Source organism: Triturus cristatus, chromosome 3_1 (assembly GCF_964204655.1).
Source record: "Triturus cristatus chromosome 3_1, aTriCri1.1, whole genome shotgun sequence".
Lineage (NCBI taxonomy): Eukaryota > Metazoa > Chordata > Amphibia > Caudata > Salamandridae > Triturus > Triturus cristatus.
In genome coordinates, this window is record NC_140583.1 from 562402861 (window position 1) to 562424374 (window position 21514).

Sequence of the window (21514 nt, forward strand, 5' to 3'; positions counted from 1 at the left end):
TCTAAACTGGGGTGGCGAAGTGAGCTAAAGAACGATGATGGATTCAACCCAGATCTAACTTGCGGTGAGATCTGAAAAGTTTCAGCGCTCCGTCCATCATCTCCTTGTGTTAATTTTCTAAAAGTGGCATTTTCAGGATCGTGACTACAAATCTGACTTCACCAGTAAGGAGGGCTTTTGCTTACAATTCTTCAGACACCAGACTCGACCTTTCTCCCTGCTCCCAATTGAAATGTATCTCTTATTAAGTGTAATACAGAAACCCAGTGTTATCCTGTGAGAGAGGTAGGCCTTGCAGTAGTGAAAAACGAATTTAGGAGTTTTTCACTACCAGTACATGTAAAACTTAAAAGTAGTTGTCCAACTTTTTAAACACACTCCACCATGATCTATTTCTGTATAGGGTATACCTGATGGGTGATTTATATGTACCAAAAAGGAAGGTTAAGGTCTGGCAAAAGGTTTATTTTTCTAGATAGAAAGGGCAGTTTAAAAATGCACTAAAGGCTGCAGTGGTAGGCCTGGGAAATGTTTAAAAGGGTACTTAAGTTAGTGGGACAATCAGTGCTGCAGGACCACCAGCAGTATTTAATTTACAGGCCCTGGGCACATGTAGTACCAATTTACTAGGGACTTACACGTAGATTAAAACATGCCAATTAGGTGTAATTCAAAGTTACCATGTTTTAAAGGAGAGAGCACTAACACTTTGGCATTGGTTAGCAGGGGTAAAATGTACAGAGCCCTAAAGCCAGAAAAAACGTATTCAGCAAAAACAGGAGGCTGGAAGGCAAAAGGTTGGGGGGAAACCATGCCGAGGATGTCAGGTCCAACAATACCCATTCTATCTTATGTCAATGCTTGGCTCACAACTTTTCCCTGATGTCAGGGAGAATTTCGTGTCTTGTCTACCAACTTGTGCAAAATGTTCATTCTCATTTTCCTTTGCAGACTTTTTTTCCATCCTAACAGGCACCCTCTTAAGAAGACATTTGATTCCTTTCCTGTGTACTAATAGATGGTGGCACACTTTCCTGGAGCAATCAAGAAGGAAACTTGGCAGACCCTGTCAGAAACCAGTCCTTGACTGAATGTAAGGAAAACAAGACTTCGATTTTTAGGTCGAGCATTCGAGACCTCTTGTAAATACTTTAGTATATACTTATACGTGTATGTACTTTGTGGGCTCAGGAGATCAGCCCTAGGACTTGTCTGCTTCCGCTCAGGGACTTTTTTTTCTGTTCAAGTGCCTCTATTTAACAGTCTTGTTAGAAAACAGCCAGTAGAGGTCAGTAAAATACCAGAATTGCTTTCTACTTAGGGACTTTCTTTTTAAAAAAATTCTGCCAACTGCCTCTATTTAACTTTCTTGATAGAAAACGACCAGCAGAGGTCAGTAAAATACCAGAATCACTTTAGCGTTCTCTAGATTCCAGTCCATAGAAATTGTCTTCCAGAGCACTGGTAGACAATACAATTTTTTCAAATCTTGTATTTTCAGGGATCTGACCACGAAAGGCCCTGATTTTATATGAAAAACAGCTTTGAACTATACCATTTCCCACTGAAATGCAATATTTCTCTCCACGTGTTCCCTTACCTGGCGTGTCACGCAGTTTGGTGCTTACTTTCCCTCCATGTTGAAGAACAGTAGATGTTTCACCACCCAGGCTAATGTGCTGCATAGCTAAATACATATAAGGTGCCAAAGGAGAGACTGATTGCATTGCAAATGCTTGTCTTTTTGTTGTCACGCCCCCCAAATTAATTTTGATCTTGTATATACCGACCTGCCCTGCAGTTAAGGAAAAAATGTGCTTAGTAGAAACCTTGAGTGCATTTACATTAACATGTTGCCCTTGAAGATAGGTTACAGTCGTTATAAGCCACTGAAATGTTTCTTCTTTATCTGAAGACACATAGTATAGCAAGATGTGTGATTTGTATAGACCTTCTCTTCCTGGTACCGTCTGCCCCTTCCTTTGAATAGATTTAGTAGTTTTGGGGCACATTAAAAAGATCCTGGCATTACTATGAATCCTGCGGCCCCCTGCGAGGAGGGGCGCACAATCCGCAGTCTCCTAGGCGCAAATAGCACACCTGGCAAATACTGACTGAGTGGACTTCGGTGTTAACCGGGTGCGAATTTTTAGGTGCATGATGCGGCCTTTGCGTGCCTGAATGGGGGATAATGATCATGGTAGTCCCCATTATAAGGTTCACAAATAGCTCATATGCCCTATCTGCTTGACGGATTTGCACTAGGTTTGAACTGATAAAACAGCGGTCGGGCAAAAAGTCCGGGATTCACACCCTCTGTCTAGGAAGTAATGTCGAGAACGACAAACACACGAGTTTGCACCCTATTTGGAATCTGCACACTAATCGTAATCGAGGCCAGAGATTCGTATTTTAGAAGCAAGTAGTAGTTTTGTATGGCGGTGAAACTTTTCTTCCTGAGTCAACGTGTTCACAGATAACAGTTTATGGACTCCACTCTAACTGGCCCTGGCTCTTACAAAATGTTCACCCCCCCTGAATACTCCGCGAATCCCATTCTAAGTAATATTTCTGTTGATGCCAAAGGAACACTTGCTCACAGGAGGTCAGTTGTCTGTGGTGGGTCAAGGGAAGGAGCGATCTATTTTTAGGTGAGGGATCTGTTCCTACCAGATAATCCTCTTTCACAAAATCCAGGCTGGGGATTTCACATCTTTAATTCCTTTCCTCGCCCTGCCTCCCTCTCCACAAAGCAGCCATAGATGTCTCATCTAGCTGTGTAAATGAAACGAGACGAGGAGGAGCAGATAAGCCCCTCCCCCTCCACTGCAAGTTGAAAACTAAAGCACTCATATCTGGTAACACGGAGGCAGCGAACTGTGTACAGTAAATTTCCCTTGTGGTGCACTTTATAATGTGCCACTTAATTTCCTCTGTCACCCACCAGTTTTTTAATGCTGTTTAAACAACTGAAAGCCATGGTGTACATTTCTAGTGCCTCGCATATCTCTCAGGCCTTGTAGCGATGCTCAAGCCAGGCAGCCAATTGTACCGGCCTTGTCCCACTCCAATGTCACAGTCTTGGATTAGAAGACGCCTGGCTCTGCCCTCCGAATCTATGACTGTAAAAGGTGGCCACTACTGCTCGCTTTGAGGCAAGTGGAAGGACAGGCCAGGCAACCATAGGGGGCCGAGGAACAACACACCCTTGGGGAGGGAAAGAAGGGGTAATACGTGTGAGCATTTCAGAAAGCAGTGTTTCGTTTTGCTTCACATTTTTCATTTGTTTGTTGCGTTTTGCTCGTCTGTTCTTAAAGATGTATACGTACGTAGGCCATAATAAGAGTGATAGTTACACTGTAGGCGTTCAAACTGGAGTGTTCCTGTGTCTCTGGCTTGGGCCGGGGTAAAACAACTGTGCCATACAACATAAAATGATTGATACATAGTAGGCGACGCCTAGTGCTTAACTTCTCAGAGGGGGGAGGATTGGAAGGAAACGGAAACAAAGGGTTTGGACAGGGCTGAGTGTTGATAAGGCCTCGGTTATGTTATTTATGATGTAATTAGTAAAATCAAATGTAAGATAATTTGTGATGTCGTCAGCAATGCATTACGTTGTAGGGTTCTTGTTAGTATCTTCACGTCTTACCCCTGTACAGTACCTAGTCTTATTACATCACTAGTATGATTTAATTTAGTATTTCATTTTTTTTTTATAACAGTATGACAACCTACTGAGGCAAAAACGTTCCCAAAAACATAGTGATCATGTGCATGCGTAAACAGTACACAGTACTTTGGACACAAAATCCAAGGCATGAGCAAAGAAGCAATATGCAGTCAGAGACATGGATGGATATATATTTCGTACAAGGAAGCCTGCAGTCCCAGTGCACAAGCCCATCTCTAATTTCCTTATTACAGACAATTTGCGTTGTCTCTAGCCGCCCGTAGTAAAATAATTGTAGGCAAGTGTCCTTTTTGTATGGTCACCCCCCAGGTTTTGCACCAATGCTGATGGTTATGAATCTGATAATGCACCGGAGCCTGCTGCCAAGGTCCCAGTGCCAGTGCCATCTCCCTAAAACTGTTAGGTGTAAATTGCCAACCCCAATTCACCAGGACTTTACCCCCTTTCAAAGTCCCTAGTATATGGTACAAGGGGTACCCAGGGCATGCATGGTAAAGGGGTCCCTGGGGCTTGTAGCACTGTTGGAGCTACCCTGGGTGACCCAAATAAACTACTGACAGCAGGTGCGCCATTGCAGACTGCAAGAGCAGTGCAAACTGCTTGAACTCGAATTTACCCTCACCATGTGTTGCAAAGTCAATTTTACTATCTTTGATATATGCCAGTCACCCCTGAAGAAGGCCTCCTAAAGTGCAGGAGGCTGGGTGCATTATATCAAAAGTGTGGTCATATAATTGCAAGCTTATATGACCCTATACTGCCCTTTACCACAAAAAGACACTTTAAGTAATAGATGGTCCATAGGACAACATGGGCCGGCTCCTGGGCAAACCTGCGTTTGGCAGCTCCTTACGGTACCACCTAAATATGTTATTTTTGGTATCAAACAACATGCCTTCTCATCCCTGACATGACTCTCGAGTCGAGGGTGATGTGGCATGCCCCCAGGTGGCTAGCTTAAAGGTTGCCCACCTGGTTGCCCCAGCCGCTCCGTGCTTTGGCTGGCAAGTCCATGCTTCCTGCGCTTGATGCGGCCAAGACAGAATTCTGACCTCCTGCCAGGCAGTGTGATCACTCCCAGGAGTCAGGAACAAAGGCCTGTGCAGGAAGGAGGTCATCTTTCTCCCTCCGAGGCAGGCTGGTGAAGTGGCGCATCCAGGTGGTGAGCTTTGAAGGATGCACCACCTCTGATATGCATCAGGGTTGAGTCCCAGAGGAGGATACAGCCCTACCCATGCACATTTGCACCAGAGCAGGGGGGAAATTAGATAGTCAAGAAGGTGTACACTCCCAGAAGGCTAGCCACACCTCCAGGGTGTGCAGCCCAGTCTGTACACTGGAGGAAGGATTCTGAAATTTTTTGAAGTGGCAGATTAGAGGGTTATGAGTAGAAAAGGTGACCCAGACCTCCGGATGTGGTCACCTCAGAGGTGGACTAGCTGTAGGGACTAGCAGCCCATTGGCTACCTGCTCCCACACCTATAAATCCACTACATCTAGCATTTATGGGACACCCTCACACTAGAACCTCAATTCTGAACAACCTGCATTAAAGAAGACAGAAGAAGAAACCTGTGTCTTTGACAACAGAACTGCGTTACAACAAACAAATGATGGACGGAATGCTGACAATGCAGACATTCTCCCCCAGTCAAGAGACCTGGGTTAAATCCATCGTTCTTTTGCCCACTACGCCACCCCAGTTCAGACATGGCCATATGCAAATCAGTCTTGACCCTGTGCCTCATGGGAACAGTCCAGCCCGAACTGCCAAGCAATGTCTTCCCTGGACCGGAACCAAGCATCCTAGGACCGGTTTCTGGCTATCAGCCGTCATCAGCCAGGATAGCTTGACTCCAGTGGCGTAGTGAGCACGGGTCCCACGTCTGGGAATACCCATCCCACTTAGGGCGAAAAGCGTTACAACAAACAAATGATGGACGGAATGCTGACAATGCAGACATTCTCCCCCAGTCAAGAGATCAGGGTTAAATCCATCGTTCTTTTGCCCACTACGCCACCCCAGTTCAGACATGGCCATATGCAAATCAGTCTTGACCCTTGTTTTTGCATTTGACAACAGAACTTGCACAAAGCAGAAGAGGTATGTTTTGCACCTGTGGCAACACTCCTGGAACTGCCTGATTGAGACTTGTCCTAGGCTATCTTTGAATTCCCCCAGACAGAGGGACCACTGTGGAAGCGTGAAGCACCCTGAGACTCTCTTTGAGTAGTGGCACTGGACCCTACAAACTGCAGGTAAAACAACACTCTTGATCTGAAGAATCACTGGCCATCTGGCCCTTCCTGGGATCACCCACATACAGATGGTCTAGTGCATTAAGGGAACTGTAGTCCTGCCTAATAATAATACTAATAATAATAATAGGCAAGCTTGTAAAGCGCACGGTTACACCCACTGGTGTGTCCCCGCGCTGATCCACGATGTTACATAACAAACAGAAGAAGAAGATGGATGGAGTGCTGAAATGTTTCAAATACTCACTCCCACCAGTCAAGAGATCTAGGTTAAATCCATCGTTCTTTTGCCTACCGTGCCACCCCAGTTTGGACCCAGCTATATGCAAATCAGACTTGACCCTCCAGTCCAGCCCAAACTGCTAGGCCAGGCCCTCCCTGCACTGGTAACAAGCATCCTGGGACCGTTTTTGGGGTTTCACCCTCATCAGCCAGGCTAGCTTAAAGTCAGAGGCACTCCAAGCAAGGGACCTACATCTGGGCATACCCGTGGCCACTTAGGACGAACATAGCAAACATCACAAGATGATGGATGGAGTGCTGCAACCATGGATGTCATTTGGTGGTAGTTATAGGTCGCAGATGTGACCACTAGCTTGCTCACTGCTACTTCTGGCACTTCCTTTGTGACCCCTGACCTCAGAGGAGGCAAAAGATTTTCTGAGGTCAGGGGTCACAAAGGATGTGCCAGGAGTTGCAGGGAGCAAGCTAGGGGTCACAGCTGCGATCCTTGACTTCCCCCAAATGACGTCCATGGCTGAAACTTTTCAAACACCCACCCCCAGTCAAGAGATTCAGGTTCCTTTTCTTTTACCTTCTTTCCTTTTTTCCTTTTACCTTATTTCCTTTTTTCTTCTTTCTTTGTCTTCTTTCCTTTTTTGTTCCTTCTTTTTCTGCCTTCTTTTCCTTTTTTACATTCTTTCCTCCTTTCTTTCTTTCCTTCTTTGTTTTACCTTCCTTCTTTCATAGCATATGTAATCAGTCTTAATCCTGGTTGCCATGGGACCTGCCAGGCCAGGTCCTCCCTAGACCAGAAACAAGCATCCTGGGACTGGTTTTGGGGTATCCCCCCTGATCAGCCAGGCTAGCTTGAATCTAGTGGCACAGCGAGCATGGGACCCATGTCTGGGCATACCCTTGGCCACTCAGGGCGAACATAGCAAACACAACAAGATGATGGGCAAAGGGCTGAATGTAGATATCTTGACTGGGTCGGGGGGTGAGTGTTTGAACAGTTTCAGCACTCCGTCCATCATCCTGTAGTAAAGCCTGAGTATTTTTTGCCACACTGCCAGGACTGAGCTAAGGATTAATTGTTTGAATTCAAGGACCATCTTTGGGGGTTGTGACATTATTGCATGGTGAAACCTAACGAGCATTACCACATAAAACTCCAGCTTTCTACAGAAATTAGTTGCTTGATTGTAATAAGTTATTGCATTTGAGTTCTGACATCACAGTGCCTTCTGCTAGAGCAGGCAGCCACTGCAAAAGGTAGATCACAGAGCATTTTTACAGCTACAATTTAAACAAGGAAAACAGGAACTGGCTTTCTCTGAAATATTTCTCGTCCAAAAGGAGATATTTAATGTAAGATGTTTATTATTTTCATGCAAGAAAGCTTGAATTACTGCTTGTTTCTACGCACTCCGAAACTTCATTTTTGTTATATGTAAAAATGTGGACATGTGCTTTTAAGTTTTAAATGTCCTGGTAGTAAAAAATCTCACATTCGTTTTTCACTACTGCAAACTCTACTTCTCCCATAAGATAACATTGGAATTACCTCATTACATTAAATAAGTGATACCTTTTGATTGGGAACTTCCCCTAAAATGAATTGAAATTTAAAAAACTCTCTGTAATGGTAAATTCGGATTTAAAGTTACAATTCTGAAAATGCCAGTTTTAGAAAATTGGAATTTTCTTTCCCTAACCATTTGCTGCCTGTGCCTGGGTCACATGACTAGGTGTAGGTGACAGTTGGTCTTTGTGTGTTCCTTCTACACAGCCAGCCACACAATAGAGGGTCTGGCTGTTAGCAGGATGGGCCATCCTGACTTGATGAGCGAGCAGAGTTGTCACCTACCACACTTCAAAGCCACTGTCTCAGGCTCACACACAAAGAACTTCACACCAGCCCATTGTGCCTGTAGACAGACTGGGACAGGGAGCCAGGAAATTCCAAACACTTCTGTAGAGGGAAAACTCCAGACGTTTCTTTCACTTCAAAGTGGGCTCCAGATATAACAAGCATTGTCCAAAGCCAATAGGTCTGGTGTTGGACCCTTTAGTCAATTCTTATTTTGTTTGGTCATGATTTTTGCAAAACCAAGTTGTCTGTGGAGCTGCTGGGCTCACATTAAAATAAAAAATAAAAACAAAAAAACAATGGCCTAAGTGTTTTTCCGGACTCAAAAAAGCACACATTACCATGGTACACCCGGCACTGACGGGAACTAAATTGTTTGTGTATGTGCCCCTTGTGAAAGGGTAGCTGGCTATAACTGAATTGGACAAACATAGTCCCTTAGCCCCTTCCCCGCTCATGACGGAACCACTCCGTCATGAGCCACGGTTGCGCTGTGCTCATGACGGAGTGGTACCGTCATGCTGCGGCTGTTGGCCGCCGCTCCGCCCACGCGGCGCTAATTCCCCGCCTGTGCGGGCGATTAGCGCAGTGGGCGGAGACGTGACGGAACCACTCCGTCATGAGCACAGCTCAACCGTGGCTCGTGACGGAGCGGTTCCGTCACGAGCACAGCGCCACCACGCTGCTCCCAAACCTCACCCAGCGCCGCGGCGGAATTCCTGCCGCGGCGAAGGGGTTAATGCATGTTGGAGTGGGTGGAGGAAAAATATGAATGACACAATCACAGACTAATGGATGAAGTCTGACTGAAAACCCCTAGAAGTAACTGTTATACAGACTTTTAGTACAATCAAAAGGTCTTGGCTAACACAGACCTACAAAAACATTGGTTTGGCATTGGCCGCTAGCCTCACCTTTAAGAAAGAAGGCAAGAAAGAAGGCAAGAAATTAAAGAAGGAATGAAAAAAGGAAGGAAGTCAGACAAAAAAGGAAGGAAGTCAGACAAAAAAAGGAAGAAAGAAGGTTAAGAAGGAAGGGAGGGAGGCAAAAAGGAATTATTGAAGGCAAAAAGGAAGAAAGGAGAAAAGAAAGAAAAAAGAACAAACAAGGCAGTAAAGAAACAAGCATTTGCAATGCAATAGGTCTTGCATTTACGCAAGTTTAATCTATTGGCATTATAAATGACAATGCGTTTTATTTATGTTTTAAAAACCAGAACATAAATAAAAGGCATTGTCATTTACAATGCCAATAGGTCAAACTTGCGTGAATGCCAGACCTATTGCATTACAAATGGTAGGCATCACGGATAACAGGAGGGCGGGCGGGATAGGGAGGAGATGGCACGGACAGCGGGCGGGCGGTGGGGACGGGCACGGAGATGGCACAGACAATGGGAGGGATGGCTGGGGGTAAACAAGGCACAACAACAGGAGGAGGGTGTAATATGTAACTTATAGAAGCTGTCACGCTTATCGCTCTAAACCAACTGCATGTGTTTTGTAATTGTGTGTTAAAAACAAAGTTAGCACAATTTAACCGCTTCTGTGCCCATGACGAGATAGTCTCGCCATGGAGCATGGTTGCGCTGTGCCCATGACGAGACTATCTCGTCATGAACCCCGCCCGCTAATGTAACACCCGGCACAGGAGGGGGAAAGGGCGGGGCACACAAGGGGTTAAATCTCCTTTAAGTATTTTGGGATGACAACAGATCATGACACTTTGTGGCATGTTGAGTTTTCGATATCTGAACAACATTGGTAAAAAGGCACAAAAAAAAGAGAGGCCAGTTGGCATTGCCAGTGGTTGTTTTTATGTAGTAATTGCTACTGTAGATTTTCTATTTATTAGACCTGTAACATGGGGTAGCACAATAACCCAACACAATTGTACTTACTTTAGCGAATTCAGAAGGCTACATCTGCTTTATCAGAACTCAAACCTGAGACTTGCATGAAACCCACAAATGTTGTGTCACTCCTAACATTGAAAGTTTTCACATTTTACAGAAGTTTTCAGTTGCTCTTTTCTGGCTCTTCAGACGGACAAGCCAATACAGCCACTGCCTCCCATTCAGACAAAGCTAGCTGCAAGTCTGCAGCGACATTCACCTACTGGGTGTAGATGTCACTCCTGTGATGTTGACAGTCTACGCACACACTACAGCAAAGTCAGACCTGCAAGCTTTGACAATGCTTCTTGTTATGTAGGATGGAGAGATCATTACAAAACGCTCCCCTTGCGACACTTATTTTTCACAGGTACATGCCCCGTGCATAGACTTGTCAACTTATTCTGAGCTAAATCACCCACAGATATAGTAGGAAGAAACTAGTCAATTAATTCAACATGTGTAAACAATGATCATAGACTTTTGGGCTATATATAACCTACTGGTAAGTTGGTACCACAGTGTGCTAGCCTTGGCTTTCATATGACATCCTCGCTAGTCCCACAGGACCGACTATTGAGCCAGACATTCGGCCCAGCCAAACTATGGCCATGCCTGGTATTCACATCTTTGTGGGGGGCCAACTGCGTAATGGCAATCACCGTGCACATCTGCAACCCTCAAACGTGCAACCACGAGCCCAATGCCACACTCCGTACAGTACTTACTGTTTCTGCCACCAACTTGCACACCTTTCGGCCCTTCATTCTCCATTCTGGATGAATTCTCAGAGCCCGGCTATCCGTGGGCCGAGCACCGAGGCAGTGTTGCAGTGACCACCACTAGTCTAGAAAGCCCCTAGACCCTGGGGGTGAGAGGAATTGCACGCAGGCACAGAGCCGTGTCCCTGCAGAGTCCCCGGGGAGAGTTCCCGGTGTCTAAGGGGCGAGTATCACTAGGGATGAAACAAAGATTCTTCCCATCCACACAACCCCAGCTGTCCATAAGCCGCTACTCTGCGCATGCTCGGAAGCGGAGACACTTCCAGCATTGATTTCTGAGCTGGTCAAAGGATGCTTCATTGCAAAAGAGCCAATCCATGGGGAGAGAAAGAGGACGAGGCACTCGAAGCGGACGACGAATAACCCTCTTTCCTATCAAAATAAATTATTAAACAATAACTATGCTATGGCCAAGACCATTCCATGATGGAGTTCTGGTTTGGAGGCCATGACCGGGAGGGATGTGGTGTACTGGAAACGAAATGAGCAGCAAGCAATTAGCTCATTAGCACTATCTGAGTAACGGTAGTGTGCTATAGCAAGTGACGGGCTGCTTGTAAAATGAAAGCGCGCATCGCTTGTTGAATGTTGCAGGAAAGCATGTCGTGCCTGCAGTAGTAAATACACATTAAAGAAAGTAGTGCTTACAAAAGACGTACAGTGTAACAACTGAAGTAAAGGGGCTAGTAGCCATGGGAGGTTACAAATGAAGACAAGACCTTTCTAAGGAGGGACTAACAAACCAATTACTAAATCAGAAGGCAGCATTTAAGAACGACAAAGACACAAGCCAATGAAAAATATGGGCAGAGAGCGGGCGGGGCTTCTCTTCAGTATTGTAATATAGCAAGTCTCGCAGAACAGCGCGTGCGCGCTGGCTCAGGCTCGATTTAAAAAGAGGGAACACATAAAGAAGGAAAGAATGAAAGAAGGAAGGCTAAACAAAGTAGAAAAGAGTGTAAAAAGGGAAAGAAGGCAGAAAAAAGAAGGAACAAAATAGGAAAGAAGGCAAAGAAAGAAGAAAGAAGGAAAGAAGGTAAAAAGAACAAAGGAAAGGAGGCAGAAAAGAAGGGAAGGAAAAAGTTAAAGGAGGCAAAAGAGAAAAAAGGAAGGAAAGAAGAAAGAGAATAATGAAATAAAGAAAGAAAGAAAGGGGAAAGAAGGCAAGAAAGAAATAAAAAGAAAGAGAAGAAAGGAAAGAAGGTCAAATGAAAGATGAAGGAAAAAGGGAAGAAGGTAAAAAAGACAAAAAATGGAAAAAATGAAAGAAAGAAAGAAGGAACAAAAAAAGAAGACAAAAGAGAAAGAAGGACAAAAGCAAAGAAAGAAGAAAAGAAAAAATGAAAGAAAGAAGGAAGGAAAGAAAGAAAGACGATGGAAGGATGGTTCATAGTATAAACTATTGGATACTAAAACTCAAATTGCACCCCAGCTATGTTTAAATATAAAAGTTTATCAAAGAACAATTGGTGAAACAGAGTCCATGAATACAATATGCTTTGTTGTGAAATGTTGTGAAATAGCAGCAATCTACTTCAAAAGGAATTTACAACAGCATTGGAAGGAGACAGGAACGGAAAAAGCTGGAAAGTGCCCTGTGCTCACTGCAAATGCATCCTGCTATTACATCAGGCAACACTGGCACTAAAGGGAACTCCCTGTGTGTAGATGCACACCTAGTGAAAGAGCAAAACGCAGTCACTCGAAGTGATGTTAACCAGAGGCTTATGTAGGTTGACCTATTGTCCTATGCTGTATGTTGTTGAGGGCGGAAACAAAATGGGAATGACACAACCAATGCGTGAAGAAAGGCTGCCTGAAGTCCCACTAAGTAAGTACATTTACATATTATTTAGATAAAATCAAAAGGTTTTGGTTAATGCCAGACTTAACACAGTTTAAGGCACCCAACCTCACTTTTGGAAAGTTCTAATTCCTGTTTAGGGGAAAACAGAAAGTTTTCTGTAAAACCCTCACCCACCATGGTTGCCCCTTGGTGGCATGCTTCATCATAGGGTCCTTCCCGTTACGCTGCTGAGTGGGCATGCTGCGTCAAGACAAACTACGCGGGAGCACTTTCTTTCGACTATGAGAGACAAGTTGGTTTGCGATGGAGGAGTGGGGGGGAGAAGCAAGAGACGCTATTAAAAATACCTTGCTAGTGGGTAATTACTATTTTATTTGACCCCTAGTCGGTATAGTTAAAAAACAGGGGAAAGATTTAGACATATGGAATTAATGTACCAACCTCCTAAGTGTCAACATGTTTCTAGCCTACCCCTCTCGGCTATTCTTCAGGACCTAACGTATTTGTTGTTTGATACCTAGTTCCACTCCGCCCTTTGTATACTAATCACAACATTCAACACTACATGCTTTGTATACACTTCATAGATAGGTGCATATACACTTAATACCACCTGAACTTGTATTCTTATTGTTTATATAAGGTTTTAAGCCATCGCTTCATGGTTCCTTGGCGCGAAGTTTGGTCTGTAGTCACACTCTCATCAAGACCGCACTTCGCTTCTGAGACCTACTTGGAAGCTGCTTGGAAACCGCATCAATGCCAGACCTAACCAGCACTGGCAAATTAGCAATGCCAATAGATCTGGCTTATGAATGTGCTGTCAAGCCAGATCTAAAAAAACAATCCATGTTTGCTAATGACTGCCATCTTCCTGCTTGCCTCTACTGGAGTGGGTTTCTGATCCCCAAGAGATGCCCTTCACATCCTTGACCCCTGGTGTGGCATCAGTTGAGATTCTGCTAAAAGAAAAGGAGAAATCCTAAACTATCGACTCCTTGCAAGTGCGAACGGGCCTGTTCTTACCAAGACCCTGCTGCTCTTGCTGACTGCCAACACGAAGCTCAGGTGTCCTGACTTTCTGCACTACAGCAAACACCAGTGCCGAAAGGCAATGCGAGATCTACACTATGTGTTACAGCATCGACAGCACGAGGTGACCGTTAACATGAAGCTCCAGCAACGACTATCCCCGACACCCGACAGGATCTTTGCGCTACAGCGATGACTGTCTGTGATGCCTGGCCTGCTGTTACCGCTACAGCAACGACCATCCATGACGCTCTGCCTGCTTCTCGCAACCTCTTCCACACCGTGAATGGAACTCTTCGAGCAGGACTTTATAAGGTAACATTTTCAGTGGCACTAACCTGGTTCCTGTACCTGACCTGCACTCCATCGCCGTCTAGCTGAACTTGTGAATTTTACCCGGACTTGCACAGTCAGATAAGCGCCAGTGGCATTTTGTCCTTTTACGTGCTATACTAACCTCAAATATTTAAAATTGCAATCTACTGATTGGATTTTTGTTGTTTTAGTGTCAAATGATTGATTTAATATTACTGTATTTTCCAAAGTTGTTGTGGGATTTTTCTTGTATTGTGTTTTCACTTTATTGTTGTTTGTGTGCTGCAAAAATACTTCACGCATTTCCTCTAAAATTAAACCTGACTGCTTTTGCGCCAAGCTGCCAGAGGTTTAAAGCACTGGTTAATTTAGTGATAGCTTGTGGTTCACCCTGACAACAATTGCAGCTGTTGATTGACAAGGGTTTCACCCCCCCCCCCACGAACCAACAACCCAATTGCTCACAGACTTGCATTAAACCCATTCTTTCATCTTTTTGCAAAAATGACTGCCTGCTTTTTGGTGTATTTAATTCACATTACAGAAACTGCTTTCACTCATCTGCTACGAACATGAAAGAGCAAGACGCCAAGTATTTTAACGGTTTATAAGTGGGGTGATGGAGTGACCATGTATTTTAAGGAATAAAATAACGACTGCCGTATATTAAATGGATATTGCAAGTCACCTCAGAGTATGATGACCTTATAAAGGAAGTAGGCCTTCGACCTTGTTCCTCTATATAATCACTGGATTTATTGTTACTTGCAGTATCCTTATTATGTACAGCAGGGGGGACTCATGCCGTATATACATTGTTGAGTAGCCAGAAAAAAATGTGCATGCATTATCACATAGAGCACAAACAAAATTTCCAGATAATTCTCGCATATGTTAGTGAGGCTTCTGCTTTAAACCCGTGCGGGAACAGGATACACTGCTTACACAGGTGGTGAGTGGCCGTTTAGATTTCCTCTATCTGGCTGTTTTACTATTTTGAGTAATGTATTGTACTGTGAGCAGCACCTCTGTCACATGTTCTCTAGACCTCACACTTTGCATTGCTCAACACCTTGGCAAACAGTATTATATTCAATGTAATACATGTCCAAAGTTGGCAAGGCCAATGATAGTGCATTTCACTCCTTTCTACTAAACAGGCCCGAAGTACTCTCATCTCTCAATGTTGTTGCACATGATGAGCGCAAGAGGCATAACATTACTTTTAGAGGGTTCCTTGGCACTACATCCAAAGGAAAGTCTTGCAGCATTTATTTATTTAGCCTGCCTGTCTTTATTTCATCTGAAAGTGATATGTACTACCTTTATCGAGTTCTAGCTTTTTATCCAACAGCAATTTAGTTGGAGGAGCATTAAAGTTCTGTCTTACAAGCAGTGCTTTCAATTGAAATATAGAAGTGCAGGTATTCAGTTTTTAGCGCATCGGTTTGCCCTGAGAGGTGTTGGTACTCACCCAATTAATGTATTGGAACAGTGCTGAGAACTGCAGATAATCTTCCTTCCAAATTAAATAGGTCCAAGTTCAGAATTGGAGAGTACCTCCCATTTAAAGCAATGCTTACAGGGAGAAACCACACTACGATTCCCAGAATGCAATTCCCTGGTGTTAGTCTTGCAATCTTTGGCGTGGTTTCCCTGGACTTTTTGCCTTCAGACCTTCTGTTTTGCTGACTTTAGGACTCTCTGCACTTTACCACTGTTAACCAGTGCGAAGTGTATGTGCTCTCTGCTTTAAACATGTTAACATTGTCTTATTTACAATCAGCATATTTAATTTACATATAAATCTCAAGAAAAGTGGGCCACAAAGTGCTGCTTCAGTGATAATCCATGCATTGCTGTCATTGCACGGCTTGGAACGGGAGCATTTCCCACGACACAGACGCATTACCGCTGTTGTAAGGACCGAAGACATTGCTTTGCTGACTTCGCAGAGCATCACACCCAGTTCCCGAATGAATCCTCAACTACCATAGCTCAAAGACAATGCTTTGCCTACATCTCACGTTTTGACAACGACACATCTCCGACTTGCGCGGCTCGTAGCCAATGCATCGCCTACATCGGAAGGGATTGACGACAAAGCATCACCACCTCTGCTTCATCCATCGGCACTTCGCAGACGACGCAACAAGGTGCTTTGCGACGGGACAAGGTGGGTCGCTGTATCCAACCTGAGCTCCTTCGCAGTTGGCCTCAATTTATAGATTTGACCCGGTCTAGCGTGACCAGATGACCCCAGTTGGCACTTTTTGCTTTTAAGCGCTACATTTTAGTTTAATCTTTAAAGATGTATAACACTGGTTATAGTGATTGGATTTTTGTTGTTTTGGTCTTCTTTTGATCAATAAATTAAGCACTTTTTTCTAGTTCAGTGTGGTTTTTGTGTGGTGTTTTCAGTGATTTACTGTTTGAAGTGTTGCACACATACTTTACACATTGCCTCTCTAGTTAAACCTGACTGCTCTGTGCCAAGCGACCAGGGGATGAGCACAGGTTAATTTAGGGTGTGTCTGTGACTTACCCTGGCTAGTGGTTCCTGCTTGGACAGGGCGCATACAGTGCCAACCAAAAACCACATTTCTAACACCTGCTAGCTGAAAAGAAGACTGGACGAGGGATACCCGTACAGCATGTGTTCACTTAGCAGCACTGTATATGTTATGATACACACATTGATCTTACAGAGTATATGAACCTAACTCTACCAAAGGAGGCAGGGATGCAGCATGAACAGACGGAACAATGTGTGTGGGAGGAATGTGTATATCAGCCCTGCTACAACCGTTCGTGATCCACCCGACCAATCCATGCTAACCAATTTCTACCCATCAGACCTAATTCGAGCTCTTCGGGGGCGGTGTGTGTGTGCGCGCGCCTTTACAAGTTAAATCTGACTGCACACTTACAACCCGGGCAACCCCTCCCTCGCTGGAGGCAGCTCTGGAGTACCAGAGTGGCAGTGCAGCAGAGAGCTGGGCGGCAGCTTGGATAATGAACAGCTCTCTGCCCTGCCCTTTTCGCGCTGAGCATCCTCGGCTTCCTCTTTAACTTGAAGTCAACACATCTGTCATGTTAGCCCGCATCCTCCCCCTCCACCCATCTGCTCTCCTCTCTGCCTCCCCAGGCGCGCGCCGCTTATTTTCCGTTTCCTCCTGCTATCCTGCCTGATGGACTCTTCCATTCGCCCTGCCGGCCTGGGTGTGCTGCTTGCCGTGGGATGATCTGTCGGGATCCGCGAGCACTTCATTCTTAATCCGTTGCTAGTGACGGCTGCCGTCCCGGAAGCCTTACCCCCGCAGGTCTGCGGCCCCCGAGTACGAGTGGATGGTGGGGGGAGAAGATGAGAGTCTGAGGAGCTGGTCTTGCCGCTTTACCCAGTTCAGGTACGCTAGCCGCCGCGGTGCTTTGTCACCGGATTCTCTTGCAGGCGCAGTCAAAGCCCCAGGTGTTTTTTTGTACACAATATTGGACCATTTGAAAACAATGCGCCAAGGTGTCACTGCACAGCTTGTGAAGTCACACAGACTTTCTCCTCGCGTGACATCCTGAGACATGCATAGGGCTGGCAGGCACCGCTTGGCAATGGGTGCAGAGGTGAACTGAGCCCAGGGAACTCTGCCCAGGGCTGGCTGTCATCACTCAGAGGGTGCTGTATCACTCACATCCTCCTCTTTCTTGTTATCGAGATTGCCACCAAAGCTTTCTTTTCTGTTTCCCTTCCCACACGTTGTGTAATTGTTTGCACGCTTCTGTTCACGTCAAAATTCTTGAAACAAAAGGCTGTCACCTTGAGGGCACTCGTGTGTTTGTGTATGTGCGTGTGCGTGTGTGTGTAAATAATGGAACAACCCCGCTCCTGAACCCCCACAATGACATATTGTATGTTTAGCCCAATTCTTTGTTGTCGTTCCCAACAACATGCACAGAGCTGTTAAACTTTTCATGTAGAATAACTTTTCAGATATAAGTGCCACCCCGTGTGTGTTGAGAACTGGGCTTGCACGCAATCAAAACTCTTGATTTGTTAGAAATACACTTATTCTTGTAAATCAGCGCAGAACGAAGTGCTGTTTGAAAATGGAAAATGAACTTGCATTTGAGTTGCTGCATCCGAGCGTCGCGCGGTACAAGGGCCGCCCCTGCTTGCTCAGCATAAATAGAGCAGGGTGTACTGGGACCTGGGTGTGGTGTCAGCGGCAGGTGTGCTCGCGCTGCAGTGCTCGCTGTATGAAACCCGATGCTCGGTCTCCCTCTTCCTTACTGTCTCGTAGGCTAGAATTGATTCGGGGGGCACACAGAGTAACTTACACACCACGCAGCACGCTAGCCTGCGCTTTCAGCACTGACGCTGTGGACAGCGCCTGGTCATTGAAAATATCACCAATGCAGCAGATTCGCTGACACAGGCGTTGGGATTCAAGTCATGGCGCGTCGGCCTTCTCTGTTTATGATCCCCTCCAAGAGTCCAAACTGTAACGTCCAAAGGATTTAATCATCAGCATCTTTCAGACATTCATATTTTTGCTGTTTTGTTATCTGCTTTGCACGTGATTATTTGTTCCTGTCATCATGTGCTTGTGGTGCATACATTTAGAATTCTGATGAGGCCGACTATACGAGGCTTGGTGGATTTTTTAAATCTCATTAATTATGTGTTTTGCGTCCGTCTTTCAAGTTGTGTCCCGGTTTTTTCTGAGTTAGGTTGATTCATCTTTTCCAGACTTAACATAGCATGTTTTGCAGTGAAATTATTATTTTTTGTGTGCAGAATGTGTATTTGTTTGTCAGCAGAATATTATCAGTGGGTCCACTGCTGCCACTGTGGAAATGTGAGTCTTTTCTGGATGGCTCTCAGTCCTGGCCCCACTGTGGACTCTCTCCTTGGATGCTTCTGGCTGACTCACTCTAGATGTTGACTGAGCTGCACTGACTGCAAGAGGAAGAGCAAGCAAAAGAACAGAACAAGATGAACCGATGACCTCGACAGGAAACGCCTGCCCGTCCCTCACACTCCTCCATTGGGTGTAGCAAATGGCTGCGACTGCAGCTGTCGACTTGCCCTGTGGTTGGTGCCCTTGACCTTGGCACCCTGGTTTCAAGAACTGCAGACACAACACAAATAATACAGTGCGGTGCATCCCTGTTTACTATCGGTAGCTTGCACTACTTCCCATTCTCGAAGCACCTCAATAGCAAGGGGCCAAGGGAGGGACAAGGGAGTCAACCCTGTAATGTCATAGTGGGTGGGGTAGACATAGTTTATAAGGCCACTTCCGCCACCCAGGATATTTTGGTGAATTGATGACCGTACGTGTCTTGTGTGTTAAAATCATCCACACAAGAAAAGAGAACTCCACTTAAACAAAGACTATACACATATAGAAAAAAAAGCACTGATAATGCCAATAGGTCTGGCTTTAAAGGAAGGTTGTATGGTATTGTGAAGCATTACAAGTAGATTGCATGGGGATGGATATGTATTCTTGGGGAACCAGAGAGCTGCAGTATAATATTAGTGTAGGTTAATAGGTCAAGTGACAGCTGCACCCAAAGTTTTGTATAGGTTAATGACTGCCCTGCTCCCGTCTGTGCTGCTACCAGAGAAAACCACGTGAAATTATCTAGTAATCTATGAGACTTTAATAGCTTCACAATGCCATGTGTGCTCCTGAAAGTTCAAGCTCAGGCAGCTGGATAAACAAATGATCAAAGTTGTGAGGTGGGCCAGCACTTTTTGTGAAAGAACACAACTTCTGCCCAATCAAAACATATACTCCTCTCTCCCAATATGTAGGCGGAGCCAAAGCCCCTCTGCTGGGGATTCTTAAATACCAGTCTGGCAACAGCTGCTGTGCTGTCAAGCCGAACCATAAACATGGATAGCCTCGTCATGCAGCTTGTCAAACTTTATTTACTATACATTTATAGTTTTGCCCCTTAAGCCTGCTGTGATTTCTGTGTAGGGTCTCATATTTGATCAGAAACGCTGCTTCCTGCAATTTTGCAGGGGTCAATAACATACAGCCGCGTGGGCCATACATTTTAGAGAGGCCTAATGTTAACATCAAAAAATGCAATCATTTAACAATAACATTTGGTTTAACCTGCTGCACTAGACTGTGCCACCGCTGCAAGGTGCAATTTCTAGAATCCCCTTTGCATTGCATGGAAATTGGTCTCGTACAATAGTTTGTTTAAAGCAATTCATGTCAGGTTACAGTTATAGAAATCCGGAAATATTCTACATTTCCCTGTATGTTGGGCTTTACTACACGATATTAAAAGGCTGTTTCAGTCCTCCTGGCGCTGTTGGACGCTCACGGCTTCGTGGTACTTACTTCACCCGGCTGCTCCCAAGGGTAGAATTATTCATTGCGTGCATGCGTAAGCCTGGCACATTTGTGTCGGTCCGTGGGCGGGAAGGGAAAACCGAGTCACGTGGGTAAGTGCGCAGACAAGACAGATTCCCTCTGCTCATTACTGCGCGCGGAGGCCTCACTACTGCGCCACTCGACGCCGACAGGTCACGCCGCGTTCTATTTTAGCGCAGAGCTTTGATTTCTTATCTTCGCGACGGAGTGAGGCGCAGACACCCGGTCGCGTTCCCTTCCCATTAAAATGCAAGAAATGTTCCACAGCTCCCAGATATTTGGCAGTAGTACTGGTATTATTTTTCCCACAAAACATTTTTCATGTGTTTTTTTTTTATCTTGTTTAGTGCAAAATAAACATTCCAATTTTCATTTGCTCACCGCACATGACTAGACACTTTTGACCAGCTTGGGAAACCTACAGGATTTTGACAAGGAAAATTATTAAAATATGTTTAATATTTCACCCGTGTAAATGGTAATTATTTTATTTTACTTGTCACTGATTTGAATATTTTTTTGTATCTGTTTTGGAATCTATGTCATGTTTATCATACAGATAGGGACACGGTATGCTTCAGCGGTATGAAACAGGGTTTGCTCACTTTTGATTTACAGGCTATAGTTTCAGAGCCAGAATTGGGAGAAAATTCCCAAAGATTCCCGGAAGATGCAGATGTTTACTGGTGTATTGCAAGAACCAGCAAAAAGTTTGCTTAGAGAGGGAAGCGACTCAAGCATTTTGCAGGGACCTGATCCAATATACAACCAACTTCTTAATGCACGTGCAAGAGCTAGCCCATGGCAGCTTCAGCCATAGCCAACCATATGAAAGGAGGGCTGAAAGGAAGCAGCACAGTCGTTTAAGGGCAGATACATCAGCTTAACTCACTGCTTTATGTTGACTGTCTTTGTGTTCCACTGGGGCCCACACAAGATCCTTTCAAGATCAGTGGACTCAAGAAGAGGGTTGAATTGTGACCTTCGCTTATGCCACATCGAAGCTGATGCAAGTAAGCACACACAGGAATACTGGAAGAATGACCACCCTGTTATGAATAAAGGATTCCATCTTTTGGAGCAGACCACGTGGGCACGTTCTTGGTTCTGATGGGCGCCTTCTCGGTGTAGACCTTGTGCATATATATCTCCGGATCTGCTCTGAGAATCCCTGTATCCTTGCAGCAGATTAATTGAAGCATTTGAACACTTACAGCTATGTGTTTGTAGTTACACCAATGCTT

At 44.9% G+C, this 21514-nt stretch overlaps 1 protein-coding gene across 1 annotated transcript in view; it reads left to right on the forward strand.

The window, feature by feature from the left end:
* The first annotated feature begins 16917 nt into the window (after positions 1 to 16917).
* SV2B (synaptic vesicle glycoprotein 2B) overlaps positions 16918 to 21514 on the forward strand; it is a 701510-nt gene continuing 696913 nt past the window's right edge. The window contains exon 1 of the mRNA XM_085644488.1: positions 16918 to 17282. The gene's annotated coding sequence lies outside the window, so the exon portion shown is untranslated. The remainder of the gene's footprint in view (positions 17283 to 21514) is intronic.